This window comes from Acanthochromis polyacanthus, chromosome 1, assembly GCF_021347895.1.
Source record: "Acanthochromis polyacanthus isolate Apoly-LR-REF ecotype Palm Island chromosome 1, KAUST_Apoly_ChrSc, whole genome shotgun sequence".
Lineage (NCBI taxonomy): Eukaryota > Metazoa > Chordata > Actinopteri > Pomacentridae > Acanthochromis > Acanthochromis polyacanthus.
Genome location: NC_067113.1, coordinates 66852183 through 66878370, shown reverse-complemented (window position 1 = coordinate 66878370; position 26188 = coordinate 66852183). Strand labels below are relative to the sequence as shown.

Sequence of the window (26188 nt, the reverse complement as noted above, 5' to 3'; positions counted from 1 at the left end):
GCCATCAAGCTGCAGAAGAATTGCTTTGTTTTAGCAATTGAGAAAAACTGTAATTTCGATTGACTTGAGGCATGATTTGACAGCATAGCACAGTTTTGAGCACAGATTGAACTGTTTCGGGGTGAAAGTTTGGTTTTGCAAGAAGAGTCAGAGGTTTTTTGAATGTAGCTTGAAAATTGGGTTTTGAGTTCACAGTTTAGGGAAAAGGACAGCAGTTTTCCAGAAATTTGTCTTAGCAATCGAGAAAAACTGTAACAATGTCTACACTGGATTTATCATTCATTTGTTAATGTTGTCTTCACTGAATAAAAAACTGCCTTTTTCAAACTTAAACAGTTTTTTCCCCTATTTGCTCAGAGAGCTGGAATTAACTCCAGTAGCTGCTATTTGTCATTGGTGTGGTAGACTCTGAATCAGCATTACAGTTAAAGGTGTTTAATTTTAAACCACAATGGAAACAGAAAGGAGAAATAAAAGGCAGATTACAGGCCCATTCCTGTAAACACTGATGCCACCTCATGACTGCAATAAAATAAAGTTTACTCCACTCTTACTGTTTCCCTTAGTATTGTGCTTCAAAACAAAGTTGATTAATGATTACACAAAGACCTGGCATGCATAGATGTTTTTCCTGATTTAACTTTGTACTATTTTGGCCTTTTGTCAAACTAGTAAACTCAGTTTAAGGCTTACTGAAATGGATGTGATTGGGTTTTATCTGCCAGTACGTGTCCTCCCATGACTCATCTCATCCCATTCATGTGACTCATCACTCATTAACCAACTGTGCTTTGTGTTTACACTGGAATGCAAATAAAGTGTTTGTCAGTGGTCATGTAATACAAGTTTTCAGGCTTGTTAGTGTGGATGAAAATCGAGCTTTTAAAATGTCCACTTGGACAGTCGCTTTACTGTGAGTGTATAGATTTTACAGTAGGCCTTCTGCATTTTTGTAATTAGATTTTCTCTGCAATTTACTCAGAGCTTTAGGTAAATCAAGTTTAAACTTTGTGTCCTCAATACTGGTTTTGCAATAGCAAGCTTTGACCTGAACTTAGTTACATTTTATGTTGGAAGCTTCAACATGACTCATTTTAAAGCCACTCCTGTTACATCTGTTTGTTTGTTTGTTTTTAAAGCTTTGTAGCCCGTGTTGCAGTCATACGTATGGAAAGCCCTGAGGATCTGGATATCCACCGGTGGCAGAACAATGTTTACTGACCTCAGGCCTGACTGCTGTAGCCTCAGGACAGGAACACTGCATGGCTGGGAACATCAGTCACAGAGGAGAACATGCTCACATACACAATTTTCGCCTACACACCGACACCAAGAACACACTCTTTAAATGTACACCACTACTGTTTGTGGTCATTTGGTGAGGCTTTTTTTTGTATCACACTTCTTTTGAGTCTACAAAGACACTGAGGCTGAGGAGAAACATCAGAGCAACTATAGACTCTTGGAGGTGTATTCCAGCGTGAGTGACCTGTCTGCATCAGTAAGTGGCTGTTTAACTGGTCACATTTTCTCTGCTTCCTCATTTAACTGTGCATTTGTTGAATCAAGATATTTCAGTTTTACTTTATGAATTGTTTTTTTGGAACTGAAAGCTTTAAACAGTCTGCTGTTGATGGTCATTATCACTTTATTGAGTATAATCTTTGATTAAACTTGTTATCTTAGACATTGGGCAAAATAATTCTTGTGCCTGACAGCTATATCTCCATCAGGGGTTTACGCCATTTATTCATTTATTGACCATAATAAGTGTAAAGTCTTTGTCATAAAAGCATATTTCATGTGTCATGCTGTGTCTGCTCATAATCTCCGGTGTACACAAACATTCTGATGGAAAATTAAGGAGCATTTGTTTTGATCAATTTTTTGATTGCATTTTGTCGTCAAATGAGGTTTTCAGAAGGTGGAATGCAAGCATTTGCGGTTCCTGTACACTTATCTACAGTGTTTCTCTCAATTATTGATCTGTGAAATCAAAACTACCGACAGATAAGAGTATATACAGGAAGCAGCAAGTGTTGGTAATGTTAATCGTGTATAGATCAGATCAAGGGCGTCAGTTTGTTTTTAAAAGTGGGGGGAACGGAGACCACAGCACTTTGAGAAAATGTCGAAGAACGGCGGTAAAATGTCACAAGTTGAACTCGAACTCACAACCACTGCACCAAAGGCAGAGGTTTCAGCTGTTGAGCTACCGGTACATCTGGGTAGAAGGGTCTGTGGGCCGCTATAGTACTAATTCTCCTGGGCCGAAATTTTGCCCCTGCACGCCTCTGGTCGGAGTTTCCACTTGGCACAGGCGCAAATTTAGCATCTGCGCGTTTTTTTTTTAACCTCACGAAGGTATGCTGCTTGTCTGTGGAACTCTCGGCCGAGTGCGGATGGTGCGTTCAGGAGCGTCGGAATTTTATATACTACTGAAAAAAACTGGGTTTACAACGGCTTACATGTGAAGAATTTGAATGTGTTGGAGACAAAATGACCCCTGACAAAAAGTGGGGGGGACACGTCCCCACCGTCCCCCCCTAAACTGACGCCTATGCACTTCACAGACTGACACAGTGAGATGGATGTTCAGGAAACACCAGAGCTTCATTCTGTGAAATTCATGTGCAACTGTATAATTTAATGTCCTCTATGTATTCCCAGTTATCAGTAAAACAGATTTACAAACTGCATTTGCTGAGAAAAATCCAAAAAACAGATTAGGAAGGCAGATCTGGAAATTGAAATACTGGAGCACAAGTTAGAGGTGGTGATGGTCACAGGTGAATTATGTTAACTACTGGAACATGAAATGAACTATCTCTTTTACTTGTAGGAAATAAAGAAGACCAAATGAAATGTGTATCATGTCTTTATTTGCTGTGGTGGTGATGATGGTGACTTAAACTCTAAAGTGATTATTGCATACGGTGTCTCTGACTGCTCTGCTGTCCTGGATAGCTGCAGATGGATGGGGTCATCATCTGGGTGTTCAGTTTGTAGGGCAGGGTGTTGCTCTCCTCTAATAGTGGTAATATTATGAAGAACAACACATGCCACAGTAATATCACAGGCCCTCTCAGGGGTCACCCTGAGGAGATGTAGGCTCTGGAAACGGGCTTTCAGCAGGCCTATGGTCATCTCCACCCGGGCCCTGGTCCTGCAGTGAGCCCGGTTGAAGTTCTGCTGGGGGCCTGGTTCAGGGTCAGGGTATGAGGTCATCAGCCTGGGTTGACATGGTAACCCCTGTCACCCAGCAGAAGGCCATCAAACTCTCCTGTAATGTATAGTGGATACATCAGAGTATATTAAAGGAGGGAGACAAGAGAATTCTATTGTGAAAATCTTTAGGCTGCTGACCACGCTGCAGTCTGTTGCTCAGGTTGGACTCTCCATAAATCCTGGAGTCATGAACAGACCCAGGCCACTTGGCCTCCACATTAGAAATGATGCATGCAGCATCACATATGATCTGGACAGTGCAGAGAATGACAGATGTTGAACTATGATGCAGTCTTTAACATTTAGAAACAGTAGTCAGTCTACCTGTAGCCTACCTGCACATTTATGCTGTGAATGGACTTCCTGTTCATGATGTGAGGGAGCTGTGATGGGGATGTGTGTGCATCTATGCAGCTAATCACAGTGGGAAATCCTAAAAGAAATTCAAATGACTAATCCCAGTCTGAGGCTGCAGCACAATGTCATTAACAGAATATGATTTAAAATGAATTTAACAGATCTCTACATCATTCACCTGCAATCCTGTGGAATCCCCCTTGATGCTGTGACAGGTTTGTGTCCACAATGATGAGTAAAAGTCGTTTCAGAGCCAGGAAAACTTTTCTGACTGTCCTGCATACAGTTGTCTTACTGTAGTGCTCTGCATCTCCGATATTATATTAAAACTTCCATTTGCAAAGAACCACAGCGCAACACACAATATCTGCTGGATGTGAGAGCATGACTGCGGCTGGTAATGTAAATGTAAGGACGGATTAGGTTGTTTATGTAGATTATGGACTTGAAACGATTACGAAACGGTACCGCTCAAACAGATAATTGTCCGGAAATGCGAGAACATTTATGCTCGGTCTGATAACAATCTACCGACGAATATTTAATTATCTGTGCAGTAATGCTGCTCCTTTATCCACTGGATCGTTAATAAAAGCTGTTCTACGCCAAAACTCGCTCGCTTACTGACTGAATGAATGAGGAAATGAAACAGCGTGTGTGGCTGAAAGAGGGCGGAGACGGAGAGAAAGTCGAGGTTTTCTCAGATAAACCTGCTGCCGACCAGGTTCAACTCATAGAGTCTGTTACTGCGGTAACTGACCGAGAATTTAAGTTACCCCTCTTTGTGAAACAGGCTCGAGTTACCCCTCTGTCTCAGGGTTAAGTTACCTCGCTTCGTGAAACGGAAAACTCTGAGTTTCCCTCATTTCAGGGTTAAAAACTCAGAGTTTTCAGTGAACCTGCTTCGTGAAACAGGCCCCTGATCTTTTCAGCTCTTAAATGTTACCTTCTGGATCAGAAAAGACCCAGTGTGGCTGCAAAAATTGTATAAATGTACAAATTACTTTCTCAAAGAAAACATATTGATGTACGCTGATGTAAATTAGAAAATGAATGATTGAATTCTATTTAGTTGCTTTTATTTCTCAGTACTGCTACTATGCATGCTGGCTCAGTATTACATCACAGATACAGTGTGAATATGACCGCTATGGGTTTAGGGTGCAAAGCAGAACTACCGCTACATCAAGTATAAATCCAGCTTTTTTCCAGTAAATGCTGATTGGCTACTCTTGTGTCACATCAGTGGTGTGGATGGCGGTTAAACTGTAATGTGGTCACATGTAAATTCAGTGCTGTGTCCTGGTAGCTCTCAGTTTTTGAAGCTTTAAGAGGTCAAAGAAGAAGTACAGATGAACATTAGAAAAGCACTCAGAGAGCGCAGTACTCCTCCAAGGCTGTCCATTCTCCCATATGGCATGGTCAGAAATGCAGCATTTTTTTTTTTTTTAGAAAGGCAGCATTTGTTTATTAGTTATTGATGACCAGAAATCACAGCAACATAGAATCTGTCCAGTTAATATAGACATACTCACAAACAAAATGACCTTGTGCTGAGCACAGGCGTGTTTTCCATGTGTACGTTATGTACGGATACTGAATCATGTGACCTAAATATAGCAGACGACTGGAATTGATGGGACTCAGAAACACCCCCACAGTTTAATCAATTGTTCCTCGTATCATTTCTGATGGATAAGTCCTGATAAGTCCACAGTGTTGGATTTGTAGAAGGATCACAATCATGTGATCATCAGCAGGCAGCTGACTTAGTGTTCACTTGTTGTCATGGTTACAGTGACTTTGTGCAGCTATCTTCCAATGATACAGAAATCTTTAACAAACCTATGGATCTAGACTATAAGCTGCGTCACTGCTAAAATCCAATCACTTTGTCCTTGTGTCATTTCCGACCTTCCCTGAAAATTTCATCCAAATCTGTTTATCCGTTTTTGAGTAATGTTGCGAACAGACAGACAAACGGACAGAAAAACATACGCTGATCATCACATAACCTCCACTGTGTTCCTTGGCAGAGGTACTAGAATTACCTCCTTGCAATGGTACACCTCTATCAACCAGTCAAATTGTAGTTTATGTCCAAGTCTGTCCAGACTGACGTGACATATTTAGTCAAGCCTCGAAAGTGAGTTCCCTCATTGGGAGAAACAGACAGAGCAGTGTTTATGTAATAAATCTTAACAAGCACCCAGTCATATCAAAGTCACAAGTATGCAGAGTTTATGGAGTTTTTCAGTCTGCAGGTTTGTGTTGGCTGCAACTCTTCAAATTCCTTGCTCTTGTTCACATATTTAGCCAATAAAGCTGATTCTGACCGAACAGAAAATGGTAACCAGTTCTTCTAATATGGATGTTGCTGCAAAGAAACTAGAAATTCTACAGCATGGATGCTTTAAGCACATCTTCAACCCAGCAGCACAGAAGGTCTGTGGAATCCCCAGAGTTTAAAGATTAGTGTGGCCATTCTTATAAAGTATGAATGCACTGGTGAGCTCAGCAATGCCAAAAGACCCAGAAGACCACGGAAAACAAGTGTGGTGAATGACAGAAGAATAATTTTCCTGGTCAAGAAAAAGCCCTTTAAAAACCGGCCAGATCAAGAACACTCTCCAGGAGGTAAAAGTCAACAGTTAAGAGAAGACTTCACCAGAGTGAATACTGAGGGTTCACCACAAAGTGTAAACCATTGGTGAGTCTGAAAAACAGGAAGGTCAGTTTAGATTTGGCCAAAAAACATCTAATAGGGACTATTCGGTTCTGGAAAAACATCCTATGGACAGATGAGACAAAGATCAACTTGTACCAGAATGATGGGAAGAGAAGAGTCTGGAGAAGAGAAGGAACCGTTCAAGACCCAAAGTTAGCAGCTCATCAGTGAAGCATGGTGGTGGTAGTATCATGGTGTGGGCATGTACGGCTCCCAATGGAACTGGTTCTCTTATATTTATTGATGATGTATCTGCTGACAAAAGCAGCAAGATGAATTCTGAAACGTTTCAGGGAATATTATCTGTTCATATTCAGCCAAATTCTTCAGAACTCATTGGATGGCACTTCATGGCACAGATGGACAATGACCTAAAGCGCACTGTGCAAGCAACCAAAAAGTTATTTTAAGGTAAAGAAGTGCAACATTCTGTAATGGCCAAGTCAAACACCTGACCTGAATCCAACTGTGCATGGACTTGACTTTCTGCAGACAAAACTGAAAGGAAAATGCTGCAAGAACAAGCAGGAAGTGAAGACAGCAGCAGTACAGATCTGGTAGAGCATCACCAGGGACCAAACCCAGTCTCTGGTGATGTCTGTGGGTTTCAGACTTCAGGCTCTCATTGACTGCAAAGGATATGAAACCAAATATTCATAGTGACAAAAGGTGGAGTGCACATCTAAAATGTGTTGGAATTCTTCCACCGTTCACCTGATTTGGATGTAATCTTCTTCTTCTTCTTTTCCTTTCGGCTTTTCCCTTCAGGGGTCGCCACAGCGAATCAAATGCCTCCATCTAATCCTGTCTGCTGCATCCTCTTCTCTCACACCAACTACCTTCATTTAACTGTGCATTTGTTGAATCAAGATATTTCAGTTTTACTTTATGAATTGTTTTTTGGAACTGAAAGCTTTAAACAATCTGCTGTTGATGGTCATTATCACTTTATTGTGTATAATCTTTGTTTAAACTTGTTATCTTTGACATTGGGCAAAATAGTTCTTGTGCCTGTCAGCTATATCTCCATCAGGGGTTTACGCCATTTATTCATTTATTGACCATAATAAGTGTAAAGTCTTTGTCATAAAAGCATATTTCATGTGTCATGCTGTGTCTGCTCATAATCTCCGGTGTACACAAACATTCTGATGGAAAATTATTGAAAGGAGCATTTGTTTTGATCAATTTTTTGATTGCATTTTGTCGTCAAATGAGGTTTTCAGAAGGTGGAATGCAAGCATTTGCGGTTCCTGTACACTTATCTACAGAGTATCTACGTTGTGTTTCTCTCAATTATTGATCTGTGAAATCAAAACTACCGACAGATAAGAGTATATACAGGAAGCAGCAAGTGTTGGTAATGTTAATCGTCTGTAGATCAGATATGATTAATCATTACCGCACTCTTAGAAGTGTCTCACTTGATCTTTTCAGCTCTTAAATGTTACCTTCTGGATCAGAAAAGACCCAGTGTGGCTGCAAAAATTGTATAAATGTACAAATTACTTTCTCAAAGAAAACATTGATGTACGCTGATGTAAATTAGAAAATGAATGATTGAATTCTATTTAGTTGCTTTTATTTCTCAGTACTGCTACTATGCATGCTGGCTCAGTATTACATCACAGATACAGTGTGAATATGACCGCTATGGGTTTAGGGTGCAAAGCAGAACTACCGCTACATCAAGTATAAATCCAGCTTTTTTCCAGTAAATGCTGATTGGCTACTCTTGTGTCACATCAGTGGTGTGGATGGCGGTTAAACTGTAATGTGGTCACATGTAAATTCAGTGCTGTGTCCTGGTAGCTCTCAGTTTTTGAAGCTTTAAGAGGTCAAAGAAGAAGTACAGATGAACATTAGAAAAGCACTCAGAGAGCGCAGTACTCCTCCAAGGCTGTCCATTCTCCCATATGGCATGGTCAGAAATGCAGCATTTTTTTTTTTTTTAGAAAGGCAGCATTTGTTTATTAGTTATTGATGACCAGAAATCACAGCAACATAGAATCTGTCCAGTTAATATAGACATACTCACAAACAAAATGACCTTGTGCTGAGCACAGGCGTGTTTTCCATGTGTACGTTATGTACGGATACTGAATCATGTGACCTAAATATAGCAGACGACTGGAATTGATGGGACTCAGAAACACCCCCACAGTTTAATCAATTGTTCCTCGTATCATTTCTGATGGATAAGTCCTGATAAGTCCACAGTGTTGGATTTGTAGAAGGATCATAATCATGTGATCATCAGCAGGCAGCTGACTTAGTGTTCACTTGTTGTCATGGTTACAGTGACTTTCTTCCAATGATACAGAAATCTTTAACAAACCTATGGATCTAGACTATAAGCTGCATCACTGCTAAAATCCAATCACTTTGTCCTTGTGTCATTTCCGACCTTCCCTGAAAATTTCATCCAAATCTGTTTATCCGTTTTTGAGTAATGTTGCGAACAGACAGACAAACGGACAGAAAAACATACGCTGATCATCACATAACCTCCACTGTGTTCCTTGGCAGAGGTACTAGAATTACCTCCTTGCAATGGTACACCTCTATCAACCAGTCAAATTGTAGTTTATGTCCAAGTCTGTCCAGACTGACGTGACATATTTAGTCAAGCCTCGAAAGTGAGTTCCCTCATTGGGAGAAACAGACAGAGCAGTGTTTATGTAATAAATCTTAACAAGCACCCAGTCATATCAAAGTCACAAGTATGCAGAGTTTATGGAGTTTTTCAGTCTGCAGGTTTGTGTTGGCTGCAACTCTTCAAATTCCTTGCTCTTGTTCACATATTTAGCCAATAAAGCTGATTCTGACCGAACAGAAAATGGTAACCAGTTCTTCTAATATGGATGTTGCTGCAAAGAAACTAGAAATTCTACAGCATGGATGCTTTAAGCACATCTTCAACCCAGCAGCACAGAAGGTCTGTGGAATCCCCAGAGTTTAAAGATTAGTGTGGCCAATTCTGTCATGATCCTCATGATCTGTGAGATTCTTTCTTATCTTAGGGGCCTTCCTTCCCTCGACAGTTTCCCTGTTCCTGGGTCCCCGCTAGCCGTAGAGCCTGCTGCATTGAAGACTGGTCGCCGTAGGCGCGGTCATAGAAGACGTAGACCCCATGCTCCCGTCCCTGAGGAGCTCTGCGCCACCTCACCTGCGGTGCTGGAGGAGTTTTTTCTCACCTCGCCTGCAGAGTTAGAGGAGACAGATGCCACCTCGCCTTTTGAGTGGGTCGACACTGCCACTATTCCCAGGCAGGTCGACGCCGTCTCACTCTCTGCCGAGGAGAGACCCCGTGCCGCCTCACTCTCTGCCAAGGAGAAGCACCGTGCCGCCTTACTCCCCGCTGAGGAGAGGCCCCAAGTCGCTTCACTCCTGGTTGAGGAGAGGCTCTGTGCCGTCTCCCTCCCTCCTGCTCCTGTGGGGGCCATTGCCCTGTCTCCTGTCCATATAGGGATCTTCGCCTTGTCTCCGGTTCCTGTTGGGCCCATTGCCCCGTCTCCGGTTCCTGTGGGGCCCATTGCCCCGTCTCCGGTTCCTGTGGGGCCCATTGGCCCGCCTTCTGTCTCTGAGGGGCCCATTGGCCCGCCTTCGGCTCTCACAGGCCCTATAGCCTTTCCCGCAGCCTTGGAGGAGATCAACACTACCTTCACTGTAGTGCTAGAGGGGCTAAAGGCTCTCGCTGCAGCTCTGAAGAAGCAACAGGCTCTCGCAGCAGTTTTGAAGGAGCAACAGGCCCCACTGCAGCCCTGAAAGAGCAACAAGCTCTCTCTGCAGTTCTGAAAGAGCAACAGGCTCTCACCGCGGCTCTGAAGGAGCAACAGGCTCTCGCCGCGGCTCTAAAGGAGCAACAGGCTCTCGCCGCGGCTCTAAAGGAGCAACAGGCTCCCGCCGCGGCTCTGAAGGAGCAACAGGCTCCCGCGGTAGCTTTGAGGAGGCGTCCCGCCTCTTCCGTGTCCTTGTCGAGGCGTCCCGCCTCCTCCGTGTCCTTGCCGAGGCGCTCCGCCTCCTCCGTGTCCTTGCTGAGGCGTCCCGCCTCCTCCGTGTCCTTGCTGAGGCGCTCCGCCTCCTCCGTGTCCTTGCCGAGGCGTCCCGCCTCCTTCCTGTCCTTGTCGAGGCGTTCCGCCTCCCCTGAGCCCTTGAAGAGGCGTAGCGCCTCCTCGGCAGTCCCGAGGTGGCATAGCTCCTCCTCGGCCGCCTTGAGGAGATGTATCGCCTCCCCCTTAGTCTTGAAGAGGCATACCGCCTCCCCTGAACCCTTAAAGGGGCGTAATATCTCCTCGGCAGCCGTATGGGAGCATAGCTCCTCCCCGGCACCCTTGAGGAGGCGTAGCTCTTCTCCCCAACACCTGCTGAGAATTTGTGCCACCTTAACATCAAGTGGTCCTCCTGCAGTGGCCACTTTAACAGCCTGTGGTTCCCCGGCAGGAGTGGTCTCCCCTGTCCTGTCCCTTCAGTCCTGTTTTGTCCCTCCAGTTCAGTCAGTCCCTCCTGTCCCTCCAGTCCAGTCAGTCCCTCCTGTCCCTCCAGTCCAGTCAGTCCCTCCTGTCCCTCCAGTTCAGTCAGTCCCTCCAGTCCAGTCAGTCCCTCCTGTCCCTCCAGTCCAGTCAGTCCCTCCCGTCCAGTCAGTCCCTCCTGTCCCTCCAGTCCAGTCAGTCCCTCCTGTCCCTCCAGGCCTTTCTGTCCCTCCAGTCCTGTCGGTCCCTCCTGACCCTCCAGTCCTTCCAGTTAGACTCGAGTCTAATTCAGTTTCATTCCAGTCCAGTCCAGTCCAGTTAGTTGTCCCCGTCCTGTCCTGTCCAGTCAGTTATTCAGTCCAGTCCATTCCAGTCCAGCTAACTGTCCAGTTCGGTTCTTGCCTAGTCCAGTCCTCAGTTCAAGTTCCAGTTCCGCCCCCGGAGGGGCTGCCGGTCCCAGTTCCGCCCCCGGAGGGGCTGCCGGTCCCAGTTCCGCCCCCGGAGGGGCCACCGGTCCCAGTTCCGCCCCCCGGAGGGGCCACCGGTCCCAGTTCCACCCCCAGAGGGGCCGCCGGTTCCAGCTCCGTCCCTGGAGAGACCTCCAGTTCAAGCTCTGTCCCTGGAGAGACCTCCAGTTCCAGTCCGACCCTTGGAGGGGCCCTGCCGTTGCCGGTTTCCAGCCCAGCCACCGGCCCGACCTCCGGAGAAGTCCCAGTGTCTCCTGATTCCGGTCAGGGCCCTGGAGGGGCTCCAACGATCCAGCTGCCGGTTCCCAGCCCGGCCTCCTGAGGGGTCCCGTCGGGCCTTCTGCCGGTTCCCAGCCTGGCCTCCTGAGGGGTTCCGTCGGGCCTGCTGCCGGTTCCCAGCCCGGCCTCCTGAGGGGTTCCGTCAGGCCTGCTGCCGGTTCCCAGCCCGGCCTCCTGAGGGGTCCCGTCGGGCCCGCTGCCAGTTCCCAGCCCGGCCTCCGGAAGGTTCCCGTTGGGCCCTCTGCCGGTTCCCAGCCCAGCCTCCGGAAGGTTCCCGTCGGGCCCTCTGCCGGTTCCCAGGCCGGCCTCTGGAGAATTCCCTTTGGGCCAGCTGACGGCCCCCAGACTTTTTCCTTTTGGGATTTGGTTTGTATTGTTTTGGAACTTGTGGTGTTTTGGCGTGCCTCTGAGCCGCTCCAGACTGATCTGGACATTTTGTGTTGGCCCTCCGGCCTGACCCCCTCCACCCACCTGACTGATGTATTTTTGGTTCCTGCCCTCCGTCCAGGCCCCCTCCGCCCACCCGACCTCTGTTTGGTTTTTGCTTGTTGTTCGTGCGCCTCCTGGCGCACGTTAAGGGGGGGGGGGGTACTGTCATGATCCTCCTGCTCCGGTGCTCTGGCTCAATCAGCCAAATGAGGAATGGCTGTGCAGAGAGCATAGCTGGCAATAATCAGCAATCACTGCAGTATATAAGCCAGCCTTTCTACAGAGTTCACTGCCGGCTCATTGCTCTATGCTCCATGCTCATCTGCCAGACCTCGACACACTCCGCCAAACCATGTACAGCCTTCTCTGTTTCCTGCATACCGTTTACTGGACTCCTTTTTCCCTTGGACTGTTACCTGTTTCCCTGCCCTCGTCACATCTCTCCCTCGTTTCAGCCTGTTCTGCCCATCTTGCCACCCTTCAGTCTATGGATAATTCTCTGCACCTCCTGTGAGTTTTCTCTCCCTGTATTTTAGTTCAGTTTAGATTATTAGTTTATTTTGGCCTCCTGGTCCGCCCTTGGTTTAGTTTAGCTTATGTTCTCCTGCCCCTGCGTCCCTCCTGTCACTACTATTAAGAGTTTTCTGTTGATTTATTCTTGGTTTCATTAAACATTATTAATTTCACCCACCTGTCTATGCCTGCCGCTTGGGTTCTTCTCTGATTGTATGACACAATTCACTATCTGACCAAAGGTAAAGTATAGTCACAGCCTCTCCTTCTGTGCCTGAGTTACTGTGTTAAATATAGGGCAGAAAAATGCTTTTGTAAAACATTGTGCTGTCACATTGAACATGACTTTGTGGATATAAAATGTAATTACAGTACCTCATTATTCTATCTTGTTTTTAAACTTAAAAGTTGTCATTATTAGTGTGGGAATTCCTGAGTTATGCAAAAAAGAAAATATTTTAGGAGGCCTCAGGTCACTTTGACCACCAAAAGCTGATCTGATCATTTATATTGTAACTCAACATTAGTGTCAAATTTAAGGAAATGAAAAGTTAAATAGTGTGTAATTTTAAAAAAATAAAGGGATTCCACTATAAATGCATGCAATCTTTACAGATTTATCTCACTTTCATTGGTGAAATTAAATATACAATAGAGTTAAAGATAAAAAGCAAATTTATGAAGTTTTGTAGAGGTTTTATAGGATTCCTTTTTAAATGCAATTTCTCCAAAATTCCCAGAAAATGGCAGTGTCTTCTAACCTCCATGCCATAATGCAGGTTTCTCTGTTGGAGGTTATATCTCCAGGCTTTCCACTTCTCCACACTTCTTGGAAATGGGTGAAATCCCCAAATGACCTCCTCTGCTTCTTCTGCACTTTGTTAAGTGCAGAATCCAGAAAATCCTGCAGCTGTCGTCAGGCTTATTTCCTCAACATTTAGAAACATTCTTCAGATAAACAGATGATGCTGTTGTTTGGAGCTCTCCATGAAAAATCAGGTGTAAAAACTAAGTGTACCTTTAACTATTTGTGCATCCGTTTTGTGTTTTTGTGTGTTGTTGGACTCCCCAAAGTCTCAGTTTCACTTTTACACAGAAGTCGGTGTCTTTGTCCCTTCAGTCTCTTTGTTAGAGAATGTTTTTACAACTCTTATTTTAAAAGGTCAGTTGTTACGATCAGAGCAGAACTATAACAGTGTTGCAACATCAGTTATGTTCCACCAACCTACTTTTCTGAATGTACTTCTAGTCAGTCTGCCTCATCACATCCTGCTCATGCTAGCAGAACAATCCAGGACACTGAGTACTACAGGCGCAAGTTGTTCCTGTTCTCTGGAATTAGCTGGTTTTTGAGGCAGAACACAGACAACACATTAAATTTACATGCTGACACTGTTGACCTGTTTTGTAAACATTTGTCAGAAGTATATTTTCTTCTGCCTGATAAGCAACCGATAACACACATAGATAGAACCACACACAGTTGTTATATACTGTAGTTCTAGTGCACACCGCATTCATTGCTTTGCTTGCACATGTGCGTTTACCTGTGTTTACATGTTGTGGTGATTTTCTTTATTAGAAACAGCTTTTGTTTGCAGCGTTCCTCGTGTGTTACATTCAAGAGATCCATCAATCACAGCCTGTCACGTCACTGTTGGTGGGTGGCCTCCACATCTGCTTCCACGCCTGGCGATCTCATGCCACATGGGTCCACGCGTTGCTGGCCTTCTCTTCGATGTCGTCTCTCCACCTCCGCTTGGGCCTTCCTTTCTTTCTGCTCCCCTCTCTTGGTCTCCGTTCCGTTGTTTTCTTGGCCCATCTGTTGTTATCCATTCCGGCAACATGTCCTGCCCATTGACCTTTCATGTTCTGCACCATTCCATGTCCTTCACTTGCGTCCTTGCTCTTATTACTTCGTTCCTGATCTTATCTTGTTATCGTGATGTTCAGCATTGATCTCCCCATGCTTCTTTGGGCCACGGCCAGTTTCTCTTTCTGAAGTTTCATAAGCGACCACGTCTCTTCTCTGTATGTCATTGCTGGCAGTATGACAGCATTCATAATTTTCCTCTTAAAGCACATGGGCATTTTCGGATCTTTAAGAAAGATGCTATACTGTCCAAACCTTCTCCAGCCTGCTGTTATTCTTTGGTCCATGTCCTTGGCCATCTCATTCTCTGGTGTCAGCAATCTTCTTAAATACTTGTACTCGCTGACTTCTTCCAGCTGTTCTCCGTCGATTGATATTCCTTGTCTGCGGTGTTTTTGCCACTTCGTTGCACATTTCAGTTTTCTTTTTGTTCATCTTCATTCCATCTCTCTTTCCTTCCGTATTCAAATCTTTCAGCAGGTTCTCTAATTGTTCCTCACTCTCCGCAAACAAAATAATGTCGTCTGCAAATCTCAAAATGCTCAGTCTTTCTCCATTGATCTTGAAGCCAGCCTCGATGTTCACCCTCTTAAATATTCAAGAGAAGGAAATCTAAAATACATTATTACTATTCAGCTAGTTTGAATGGAACAGCTGGGTGTGTCTGGTTGTGTCAGGCTCAGAAGAGCAACCATTTAGCAGAAAATGTTAATTACAAAATGTTCTTGTTGCCAGTGTGACTCAAAATGCAAAAACAACAACAAAAAAATAAACTACATACTTTTGTTGGCAAAATTCTACCTTTGTGGATTTCAGATTGATGAGTATCATTCACATTCTTTACAAGTGACTTCTTCTGCAACTCTTTGTCATTAATAAAGAAATTCCTGTAGAAAACACAATAGTTCATGCTTTACATCTTTAGCCTTACTAGTGCCTTGGGTCTAATACAACATTGATATTGTCAGTGAGTTTACTGTAACTTTTGAAACTACTAGATTGATTACTTCAGATATATGCAGTCAGGACAGTATTTGGACAGTGACACAATTTTCAGCATTTCTGCTCTGTACACCACCAAATGGATTTGAAATGAAGCTATCAAGATGTGCTTTTAGTGCAGACTTTCAGTTTTATTTTGAGGGTGAACAGTGGAGGAATTACAACACATTTTAGATGTGGCCTCCACCTTTTGAAGGGACCAAACGTAATAGGATAGTTGGCTGGTCAGCTCTTCCACAGTCAGGTGTGTGTTATTCCCTCATTATTTCATTTACAAGGAGCAGATAAAAGGTCTAGAATTCTAGAGAAGTCTGGTGAGGTCAGCTCTCAATACCAAGTCCAGAGAGCATCACTATCAGTGAGGCAAGCCATCAGTAGACTGAAAAATAAAAACAAACCCATCAGAGAGATATAGCAAAAACAATAGGTGTTTGATGCATTCTTATAAAGTATGAATGCACTGGTGAGCTCAGCAATGCCAAAAGACCCAGAAGACCACGGAAAACAAGTGTGGTGAATGACAGAAGAATAATTTTCCTGGTCAAGAAAAAGCCCTTTAAAAACCGGCCAGATCAAGAACACTCTCCAGGAGGTAAAAGTCAACAGTTAAGAGAAGACTTCACCAGAGTGAATACTGAGGGTTCACCACAAAGTGTAAACCATTGGTGAGTCTGAAAAACAGGAAGGTCAGTTTAGATTTGGCCAAAAAACATCTAATAGGGACTATTCGGTTCTGGAAAAACATCCTATGGACAGATGAGACAAAGATCAACTTGTACCAGAATGATGGGAAGAGAAGAGTCTGGAGAAGAGAAGGAACCGTTCAAGACCCAAAGTTAGCAGCTCATCAGTGAAGCATGGTGGTGGTAGTATCATGGTGTGGGCATGTACGGCTCCCAATGGAACTGGTTCTCTTATATTTATTGATGATGTATCTGCTGACAAAAGCAGCAAGATGAATTCTGAAACGTTTCAGGGAATATTATCTGTTCATATTCAGCCAAATTCTTCAGAACTCATTGGATGGCACTTCATGGCACAGATGGACAATGACCTAAAGCGCACTGTGCAAGCAACCAAAAAGTTATTTTAAGGTAAAGAAGTGCAACATTCTGTAATGGCCAAGTCAAACACCTGACCTGAATCCAACTGTGCATGGACTTGACTTTCTGCAGACAAAACTGAAAGGAAAATGCTGCAAGAACAAGCAGGAAGTGAAGACAGCAGCAGTACAGATCTGGTAGAGCATCACCAGGGACCAAACCCAGCCTCTGGTGATGTCTGTGGGTTTCAGACTTCAGGCTCTCATTGACTGCAAAGGATATGAAACCAAATATTCATAGTGACAAAAGGTGGAGTGCACATCTAAAATGTGTTGGAATTCTTCCACCGTTCACCTGATTTGGAAGTAATCTTCTTCTTCTTCTTTTCCTTTCGGCTTTTCCCTTCAGGGGTCGCCACGGCGAATCAAATGCCTCCATCTAATCCTGTCTGCTGCATCCTCTTCTCTCACACCAACTACCTTCATGTCCTCTTTAACCACATCCATAAACCTCCTCTTTGGTCTTCCTCTAGGCCTCCTGCCTGGCAGAGGGAAACTCAGCATCCTTCTACCAATATATTCACTCTCTCTCCTCTGGACATGTCCGGACCATCTCAGTCTGGCCTCTCTGACTTTATCTCCAAAGCCTCTAACATGTGCTGTCCCTCTGATGTACTCATTCCTGATCCTATCCATCATGGTCACTCCCAAAGAGAACCTCAGCATCTTCAGTTCTGCTACCTCTAGCTCTGCCTCCTGTCTTTTCCCCAGGAACACTGTCTCCAGACCAAACAACATGGCTGATCTCACCACAGTTTTGTAAACCTTTCCTTTCATTTTATTTTATTTTTTATTATTTTTTTATATATATATATATTTTATTGGAGAAAAAATAACAATAATACAATCAATCACAAAATACAAGTCACCATTTTTTTTAAAAAAAACAAAAACAGTAACAAACCCCCCACCCACTCCCAAGCAGAGCTCAATATGACCAACATACATATTATTCGATATTTATGCAATACAAAAAGAGAACAACAGTCATAGGCATACATTCAATCAGGCAGTACCTCTAAATTAGTGAAATATGAAATAAAGGGTTGCCATATCTGATAAAACTTGGCTGTACATCCTCTCATTGTGTATTTAATTTTCTCAAGTTTTAAAAAAACATGACATCTTTAAGCCACCGAGAAAAAGAAGGATATTTAGCCGACTTCCAATGCAACAATAATAAACGTCTAGCTAGTAGGGATGTAAAAGCAATAATATCCTTTTGTATAGAGCTAAGTGCTAACACAGGGTCAGGAATCCCAAATATAGCAATCAAAGGACATGGTTGGAGGTTTACCTCAAGGACAGTTGACATAGTATTAAAATAACCCGTCCAAAAACCTTTTACATCAGGACAAAGAAAAAACATATGGCTAAGATGACAAGGAGAGCCTTTGCATTTATCACACTTGTCTTCCACTTCAGGATACAGTTCAGACAGTCTGGATTTAGAGAAATGGACCCTGTATAATACCTTAAATTGAATAAGTCCAAGACGAGCACAAGTGGTGGTAGATCGTACCCTCACTAAAGCCTGTTCCCAGGATTCATCATTTATTTGTACCCCCAGTTCTCTTTCCCATGTACACTTGACTTTAACATTTGAGTGGTTGTTGAGTGCCAAAATAAAACCATATAACTTAGAAATGTTACCTCTGTGCTGAGGAATAAATGACAGCATGGTTTCCCACCACTGTTTCGGAGGTAAAAAGGGGAAATTGGGGAAACCTTTAGCAACAAAACTGCGAACTTGGAGATAGCGAAACAGATGAGAAACAGGTAGATTGTAACGAGATGATAAATTGGCAAAATTAGCAAAGACACCATCTATGTACAGATGCTTAAGTTGTGTAATACCCTTAGCTCGCCATACTGAAAATGCTGAATCCGAAATAGATGGAGGAAATAAATGGTTATTATTTAGAGGGCCCAAAGGAGATGCAGATGCAAATTTAAAGTGCTGTCTAAATTGATACCAAATCTTGAGTGTGTTAAGAACCACTTGATTGTTAGTATAAAGAGCGGGTTTTATGGGTAAGGAAGAACAAAGCAGGGCAGGTATAGAAGATCCCCTACAGGATGATAGTTCCAATTTACACCAAGAGGATCCGGGAGATTTTAACCAGTAGCAGAGCTTATGAATGTGAGCAGCCCAATAGTAGGCTAAAAAATCGGGTAAAGCAAGACCTCCACTAAGACTGCATCTCTGCAGTAAAGTTTTCCGAATTCTAGGTGACTTCCCACCCCAAATAAAAGAACAAATTATCTTGTCCAGTGAAACAAAAAAATGTTTTGGCAGAAAAAGAGGAATCGACTGGAATAAAAATAAAAATTTGGGTAATATATTCATTTTAACAACATTAATCTTGCCAATTAATGATAGGGGGAGGTTATCCCATCGTTTAATATCCGATGTAATCTTAGAAATAAGAGGAGTAAAATTAGCAGATGCGAGGCTAGATAAAGAACGAGTCACGTTAACACCTAGATATTTAAACCCCGAAGGACTAAATTGAAAAGGTAAATCTTCCTGTTGAAGATGACATGCTGTAACATTAATGGGATAGCACACACTTTTCCCTAGGTTTAATTTATAACCTGAAAAGGTGCTAAAATTATCCAAAATACTTAAGACAGCAGGGATAGAATGTAGAGGATCAATTAAATACAATAACAAATCATCTGCAAACAGCGATAATTTATATTCAATTCCGTTACGAGTAATTTCTTTGAATAAGGGGGAAGATCTTAATGTAATAGAAAGAGGCTCAATAGCAATAGCAAATAGCAAAGGTGACAAAGGACAACCTTGGCGACATCCACGTCCAAGGGCAAAGTGATCAGAGTAAACGTCATTAGTATGGACCCTGGCTTTAGGAGATGAATAAAGGAGGTGAATCCAAGAAATAAATTTATCCCCAAAACCAAATTTCCTCAAAACCGCAAATAGGTACTCCCACTCTACCCTATCAAAAGCCTTTTCAGCATCTAAAGAGATCACCAGTTCAGGAAGTTCAGCCGAATGTTTAGAGTAAATTATATTAAATAATGTACGAGTATTAAAAAACAACTGACGGCCCTTTATGAAACCATTTTGCTCTTCAGAAATTATTTGAGGAAGCACATTCTCTAAACGAGATGCAATTACTTTAGCCAACACCTTTACATCAGCATTAAGCAGAGATAATGGTCTATAGGAACCACAGTTGGTTGGGTCTTTGTCACTTTTTAGAAGGAGAGCTATAGTAGCGTGAGTTAAAGTTGGTGGTAATTAACCTCTTTCTAAGGATTCATTAAATACAGCTAAAAGTAACGGAGTCAATTTACCAGTGAATATTTTAAAGAATTCAATTGGAAACCCGTCAGGGCCTGGGGCTTTGTTAGATTGCATGGCTTTAATTGCATTAGATACTTCTTCGAGGGAGAGTGAAGAGTCCAGTTGTCCAGCAGTATTAGCATCAATGATGGGATTTGAAAGGTTCTGAAGAAATTCATTCATTTTGGTGTTGTCTGTAGGAAATTCAGATTTGTATAATGAAGAATAGTATGATTTAAAAGTAGCGTTTATTTCCTGAGAATCCATAGTGATAGTGCCATAAGCATTTTTAATGCAAGGTATCAAACGGGAAGTGGCTTGACGCCGTAACTGATGTGCCAATAAACGACTGGCCTTATCACCATGTTCGTAGTATGAGCCACGACTGCGTAGCAACAAGCGCTCAGCCTCTTTAGTTGAAATGAGATCAAATTCTGCTTGCAAATCTAAGCGCTGCTTCAGTAGTTCTGGAGAAGGATTCAGGGCATATCTTTGATCAAGGTTACTGATTGCAGATGTAAGTTTATTTATCTTAACAGTATTTTTTTTGTTAGAAAAAGCAGAATAGGAAATTATTTGGCCTCTCAGGTAACATTTGAGTGTCTCCCAAAGCAATGAATATGAGGAGTCATCATTCTGATTGAAAAACAAGAACTCATCAATAGATTTTGAAATGAAATCGCAAAACTCTTTATCTGCCAAAAGAAGAGAGTTAAATCTCCAAGGAGGTGGGCTGCGCACATGGTTGGAAAACTGAATATCTAACAGCAAAGGTGAATGGTCAAATATCACAATGCCTAAATAGTCAGAGGAACTTACACAAGAATTAAGGGTACTGTCAATAAAAAAATAATCTATCCTAGAGTATGAAAGGTGCACCGGGGAGAAAAATGAAAATTTTTTAATAGAAGGATTACGACATCTCCACGGATCAATTAAACCATTATGCTTCATAAAATCAGAGAACGTTTTAGACATAGCAGACTGAGTCAAATTACGAGGGTTAGAACGATCCAAGTTGGGGTCTAAAACACAATTTAAATCTCCTCCCAGGATCAGCAGGTGAGTATCAAGAGAGGGGATATTACTGAGCAGTCTGTTGGCAAATTCGGCATCATCGAAGTTTGGGGCATATACATTTACCAACAAAACCTTTTTTTGCATTAGGGTACCAACAACTATAATATATCTGCCATTCCTATCAGCAATAACATCAGTGGAAGAGAACTGAACTTTCTTATTAATTAAAATGGCAACTCCTCTTGCTCTTGAATTAAAATTAGAATGGAAGACTTGGCCTACCCAAGGGCAATGTAATCTATGGTGATCTTTAATGCAAAGGTGAGTCTCCTGTAAAAATACTATATCAGAGTTTAAATGTTTCAAATGTGCGAAAACCTTAGATCTCTTAACAGGGTTACCCATACCTCTAATATTCCAACTAGTAAATCTGAGAGGTGTGCCTAACCCAGCTATGCTGGGAACAATATTGCCACTAGTCATTTAAATAAAGAAAACAAAAATCAAACAAGCAAATGGTCATCGAGAGCCCAATAAACAAACCCCTAGTAACAAACACACTCAAAGTCTCCTCGTAACTACAGAACAAAGGAGACAGCAGTGTTTCCCACAAAAACCAAAAGTTGTCCATCATACTGTTGAACAACACGGAGATCGAGCAGAACAAACAGGAAACAAGGGAAGACCCCTGCCAACTTCAACACTATTTAACAATATGCGCGTAATGATAAACAATATGCTGAAAGAGCTCGCATTGAAAAATATTATTTAATCCACAGATATATATACCAGTAAACACAAAAAGGTGTTCACCATGACATAAGTCAAATTCCCACTCAAATCACGAGTGCAGTAATAAAGTGCGTGGAGATGTAAATTAACAAAAACACAGTAAATCCTGAACAGATAAATACAAAAAATAATAAAATGAGGTAGTAGTAACCTGTTCCTAAGCACAAAAATACAAAGTATAAAATAGACTTTTAATATAACTGTGTTAAGTAGGAACGTGAAAAAAATGCTTATAAACAGACAATGGTAAGATTAACCCTGTCAGTGTAACAAGTCAGAAAGCCCTCTAAATGCACAAACTTCTGAGAACATCAACTCCAAACAGTAACAATACACTGACATGAAAAGCTATTATAGCTCACCCAGAAATCAAGGTTTTAACATAATCGTTGGCTTCCTCTGCTGAAACGAAGTCCTTCTCAACACCATTGTATGTGATGCGAAGTCTCGCTGGATGCATCAGGCCATATCGAGCACCTTCAATACCACGAAGTTGCCGCCTAACCTCATTGAATGCCGCCCGAGCCCGGGCTATCTTGGCGGTGTGGTCGGGGAAAACAGAGATGATCAAGTCCCTCACTTTAATCTGCCGGAGCTGTCTGGCGATAGTAATGAAATCTGCACACGATGGCTCGTGGACGTTCGCCAAGCTTGGGTTTGGGTTGGAGAGTACGATCTCTTAAAAGCGGCTCTTTAACCAGACCAAAGGCTTCCTTTAGTAGGGCGGCTACAGCGGTTGTGGTATGGGTGTCAGGGCCCTCTGGTACTCCCAATATCCTGACGTTGTTACGCCGTGCCCTGGACTCCAAGTCTTCACATTTATTTTCCAGCTTGGCAACGCTCGCTGTGAGACACTTGATGGTAGTTTTCATTTCGGCGACATCATCGGAGCACTCGGTGAGAGCGTGCTCCATCTCCCCGACCGTACCTTTTAGCTCGGACATGGTAGCATCGGTAGCAGCTTTGTCATTCGCCAACTGTGTCTTCACTGCCTGCAGGTCGAGCTTAATAGTAGACAGAGCATCCCCGAGAGTATCCTGGAGCTCCTTTTTGAAAATATCAGCGATATCTTTTCTCAACGAGGCCAGCAGCTCGAGTTTAAGGGCAGCAACATCAGAGCTAGCTTGCGTCGAGGCGGCCTCTATAGGGGCCGACAGCTCACTCGAGGACGAAGATGCGGATTGTGCACTAGGCCTCAGCTGTGTCTGAATAGTATTGCGAGTTTTAGAGTTCTTTCCAGCCATCTAATCCAATCCAGTGATACACTTCCAAAAGAAAGGTATTAAGAAAAAGGGCAAGACTGTATAAAGTGTACGAAAAGCGCAGAAGAATAACAATTTAATCGTAAATGGCAGGAGCTTCCAAACTCACAACCTACTCCATTAATGCTCAGCAGCCCCCCCCCCCTTTCCTTTCATTTTAGCTGAAACTCTTCTATCACACATCACACCTTTCTCCAGCCGTTCCAGCCTGCCTGTACACGCTTCTTCACCTCTTTTCCACACTCTCCATTGCTCTGTACTGTTGACCCTAAGTACTTAAAATCCTCCACCTTCTTGATCTCTTCTCCCTGTAACCTCACTCTTCCATTTGGGTCCCTCTCATTCACACACAGATACTCCGTCTTGCTGTGGCTAACCTTCATTCCTCTCCTTTCCAGGGCAAACCTCCACGCCTCTAGCTTCTCCTCCACCTGTTCCCTGCTCTCACTACAGATCACAATGTCATCTGCAAACATCATAGTCCATGGAGACTCCTGTCTAACCTCGTCTGTCATCCTGTCCATTAGTGATGGGACGAGCGACACTGGTGCATCAGCACTGTGCCGAGAGCTCAAGAGGGAAACCTCGTATCGGTGCATGTATTGCTTTAAGAAAGAATCACGTGACCGATACAGGAACTGTATCGTTTGGATGTGCCGCGCCAAAGTGTGTTTATCAGGAAACAAACTGTATCAACATGTCGTGGGTTTGTCGGATGGAGTTTTGCTTGATCATGGATCGTTCTAGGAAGTTTTCCCCGGTGTGGAATAATTTTGATCTCGTGACGCCAAACAAGGTAAATCTTTGTCTCCTTTATATACTATTTTTTACGGTGGCGCATTGCACTCACTTTATCAGTTTATCAAGTGAATGACCTGTGATACATATGATAGTCAGTTAAAGAGCCTTACAGTTGCTTTATTCATGTTATCATGTAATTATGAGATCCCGATCTCGTAATCATGAGATAGGGTGTCTATTTTTTTAACAAGTGAATGCAATGTTCTGGTAAGAGGTTTGAATTGTTTTCAGATAAATTAACTTTTTTGGTTATTGTAGGTGAAGTGTCGGCTCTGCTCCACAGAGCTATCTTATATCAATAAGAGCACTTCATCAATGCTGAGGCATTATAGAGCTCGGCATGGCAATGAAGAATTGGCAGATACTCGTGAGAGTACCCCAGGTATGTTGAAATTCTCTCTAAAAATTGTGCTAAAAAAAAAAACATGCATGCAAACAGACAGGCTCCAGGCCTGGTATCGAACCTCCAACCCTCTTGCTGTGAGGCGACAGTGCTAACCACTACAACACCATGTCGTCTTATGTTTATTTGATATTGTTTGTAAAAATTACAGTCCTTTTATTAAGCTTTTGACAAAATAGTTCCTTTTGGCTTGCAGTTCCTAACAAGCAAGCAGTGGATGAGGCAGTGGTCAATATGATCATCAAAGACTGTCAGCCACTCAGCTTTGTTGAAAATGAGGGATTCAGGGAGCTCCTGAAGCTTATTGTACCCTCATATACTCTACCAAGCAGGAAGGTATGTTTAAGAATCTTTATTATATGTTTGTACTAACTATATAACTATATTTTATTGGTGTAACAGTATTTGTATGGTTATTTTCAGACCATCAAGGACTTGGTGAGCCAGAGATATGAGGAGGAAAAGGAGAAAACCAAAAAGGACCTCCAGAGTGCCGTTGCTGTTACTTTAACAGCTGATATGTGGACGTCTATGAATATGGAGGCATATCTAGCTGTTACTGGCCACTATGTGGACAAAGAAAGCCATGAACTCCATTCATCTGTCTTGGCAGTGCAGCATTTTCCTCAGAAACACACTGCAGAAAACATTGCCACGGTTAAAAGGAGCCTCATGGAGGAGTGGGGCATAGCAGGAAAGGTCAGGTGTCTTGTCACTGATGCAGCAGCAAACATGACTGCATGTGCTCGAATGCTGCAAATACGGCATACCATTTGTATAGCCCATTCCCTGAATTTAATTGTGAGAAAATCATGTGATCAAATCCCAACAATAACTGAAATACGCAACAAAACACGACACATTGTGACATACTTTCGATCGAGCGTGACTGCTAAAGAGAAGCTCACTCAAATACAGCAACAGCTGGGAACACCGGGCCATAAATTAATGAACGAGGTGCCAACACGATGGAACAGTACCTACCAAATGTTTGAAAGAATGACTGAGCAGAAGGAGGCAGTCTGGGTGTCACTGGCCTCATTAAAACCTGACATCACTCCACTGACTCCAGAAGAATGTCAGATCATTGAAGAGATGCTCAGGGTTCTTGCTCCTTTTGACCAAGCTACAAGAGAACTGTCTGAGGAAAAAAGGGTCTCTGGGTCGAAGGTCATTCCCATGATGAGAATGCTCCACATTGAGCTTCAACGTCAGGCCACAACAGTGACAAAAACAGCTGCTCAGCAACTGGCTGAAAACCTGAGGAAGCGGCCAACTGACACTATTTGCGGCATGGAATCTCTCAGTGTGATGACTCTGGCAACTCTGTTAGATCCCAGATTTAAAAAGAATGGATTTGTTAGTCAGCAAAAGGCAAGTGAAGCGGTGAAGAGACTGCAGTCAGAATGTGCAGAAGAAATGAGGAGCCAAGAGCCTGACCCAGGAGAAGAAGAGCCTAGCTCTTCACATGGGTCAGAACCCAGTTCAGGTATGAAAATACATTTCTGTGGCACTTTGTGATATGATATATCATGTGATAATAAAGTAATGATTAACTATTTTTTTAGGGCACAATCTCTGGAAAACTTTACATATGGAGGTTGCAGAGACCCAGAAGACGAGGAACGCAACAGCTGACTCCATTATTGAAGTCCAACGCTACCTGGCAGAAACAAACACACCCAGAAACCAAGATCCTTTGCAATATTGGAAATGGAACCAGAAAATATACCCACATCTTCATCAACTTGCACTTAAAACTCTCTGCTCACCATCATCGTCTGTACCATGCGAAAGAGTATTTTCCAAGGCTGGGGAGCTGGTGTGTAAGAGGAGAAATCGCCTGGGAGCAAAGACACTCCAAAAACTTTTGTTTCTCAATAAAAATTCATGAACTAATCACTTTTTTGTCTTTTATTTCATATGATTTAACAGTTAAGTTGACAAATGTGCACATAAGTTAAAAAATTGTAACTCCGATTTTTTACTCCAATTTGCTATATTTTACATACCAACTCAGTTTTAGCATTTACACGAACAAGGAATTTCTTTACCTGCAATGATTTTATAACTACTGCAGGGGTCACTATTGGGTGACCAACACAGTATCAATACAGTGCCGACACAGTTTGTTTAGTGTGTCA

The 26188-nt window shown here is 42.9% G+C and overlaps 1 protein-coding gene across 2 annotated transcripts in view; it reads left to right on the top strand.

Moving 5' to 3' along the window:
• Positions 1 to 819: 819 nt before the first annotated feature.
• Positions 820 to 26188, top strand: part of LOC110971717 (chloride anion exchanger) — a 63194-nt gene continuing 37825 nt past the window's right edge. The window contains exons 1-2 of one of the 2 annotated variants that reach the window (XM_051953995.1): positions 820 to 913; positions 1140 to 1501. The gene's annotated coding sequence lies outside the window, so the exon portion shown is untranslated. Of the gene's footprint in view, positions 991 to 1139; positions 1502 to 26188 lie in introns of both variants that reach the window. The other variant, XM_051953996.1, reaches the window with a different exon arrangement.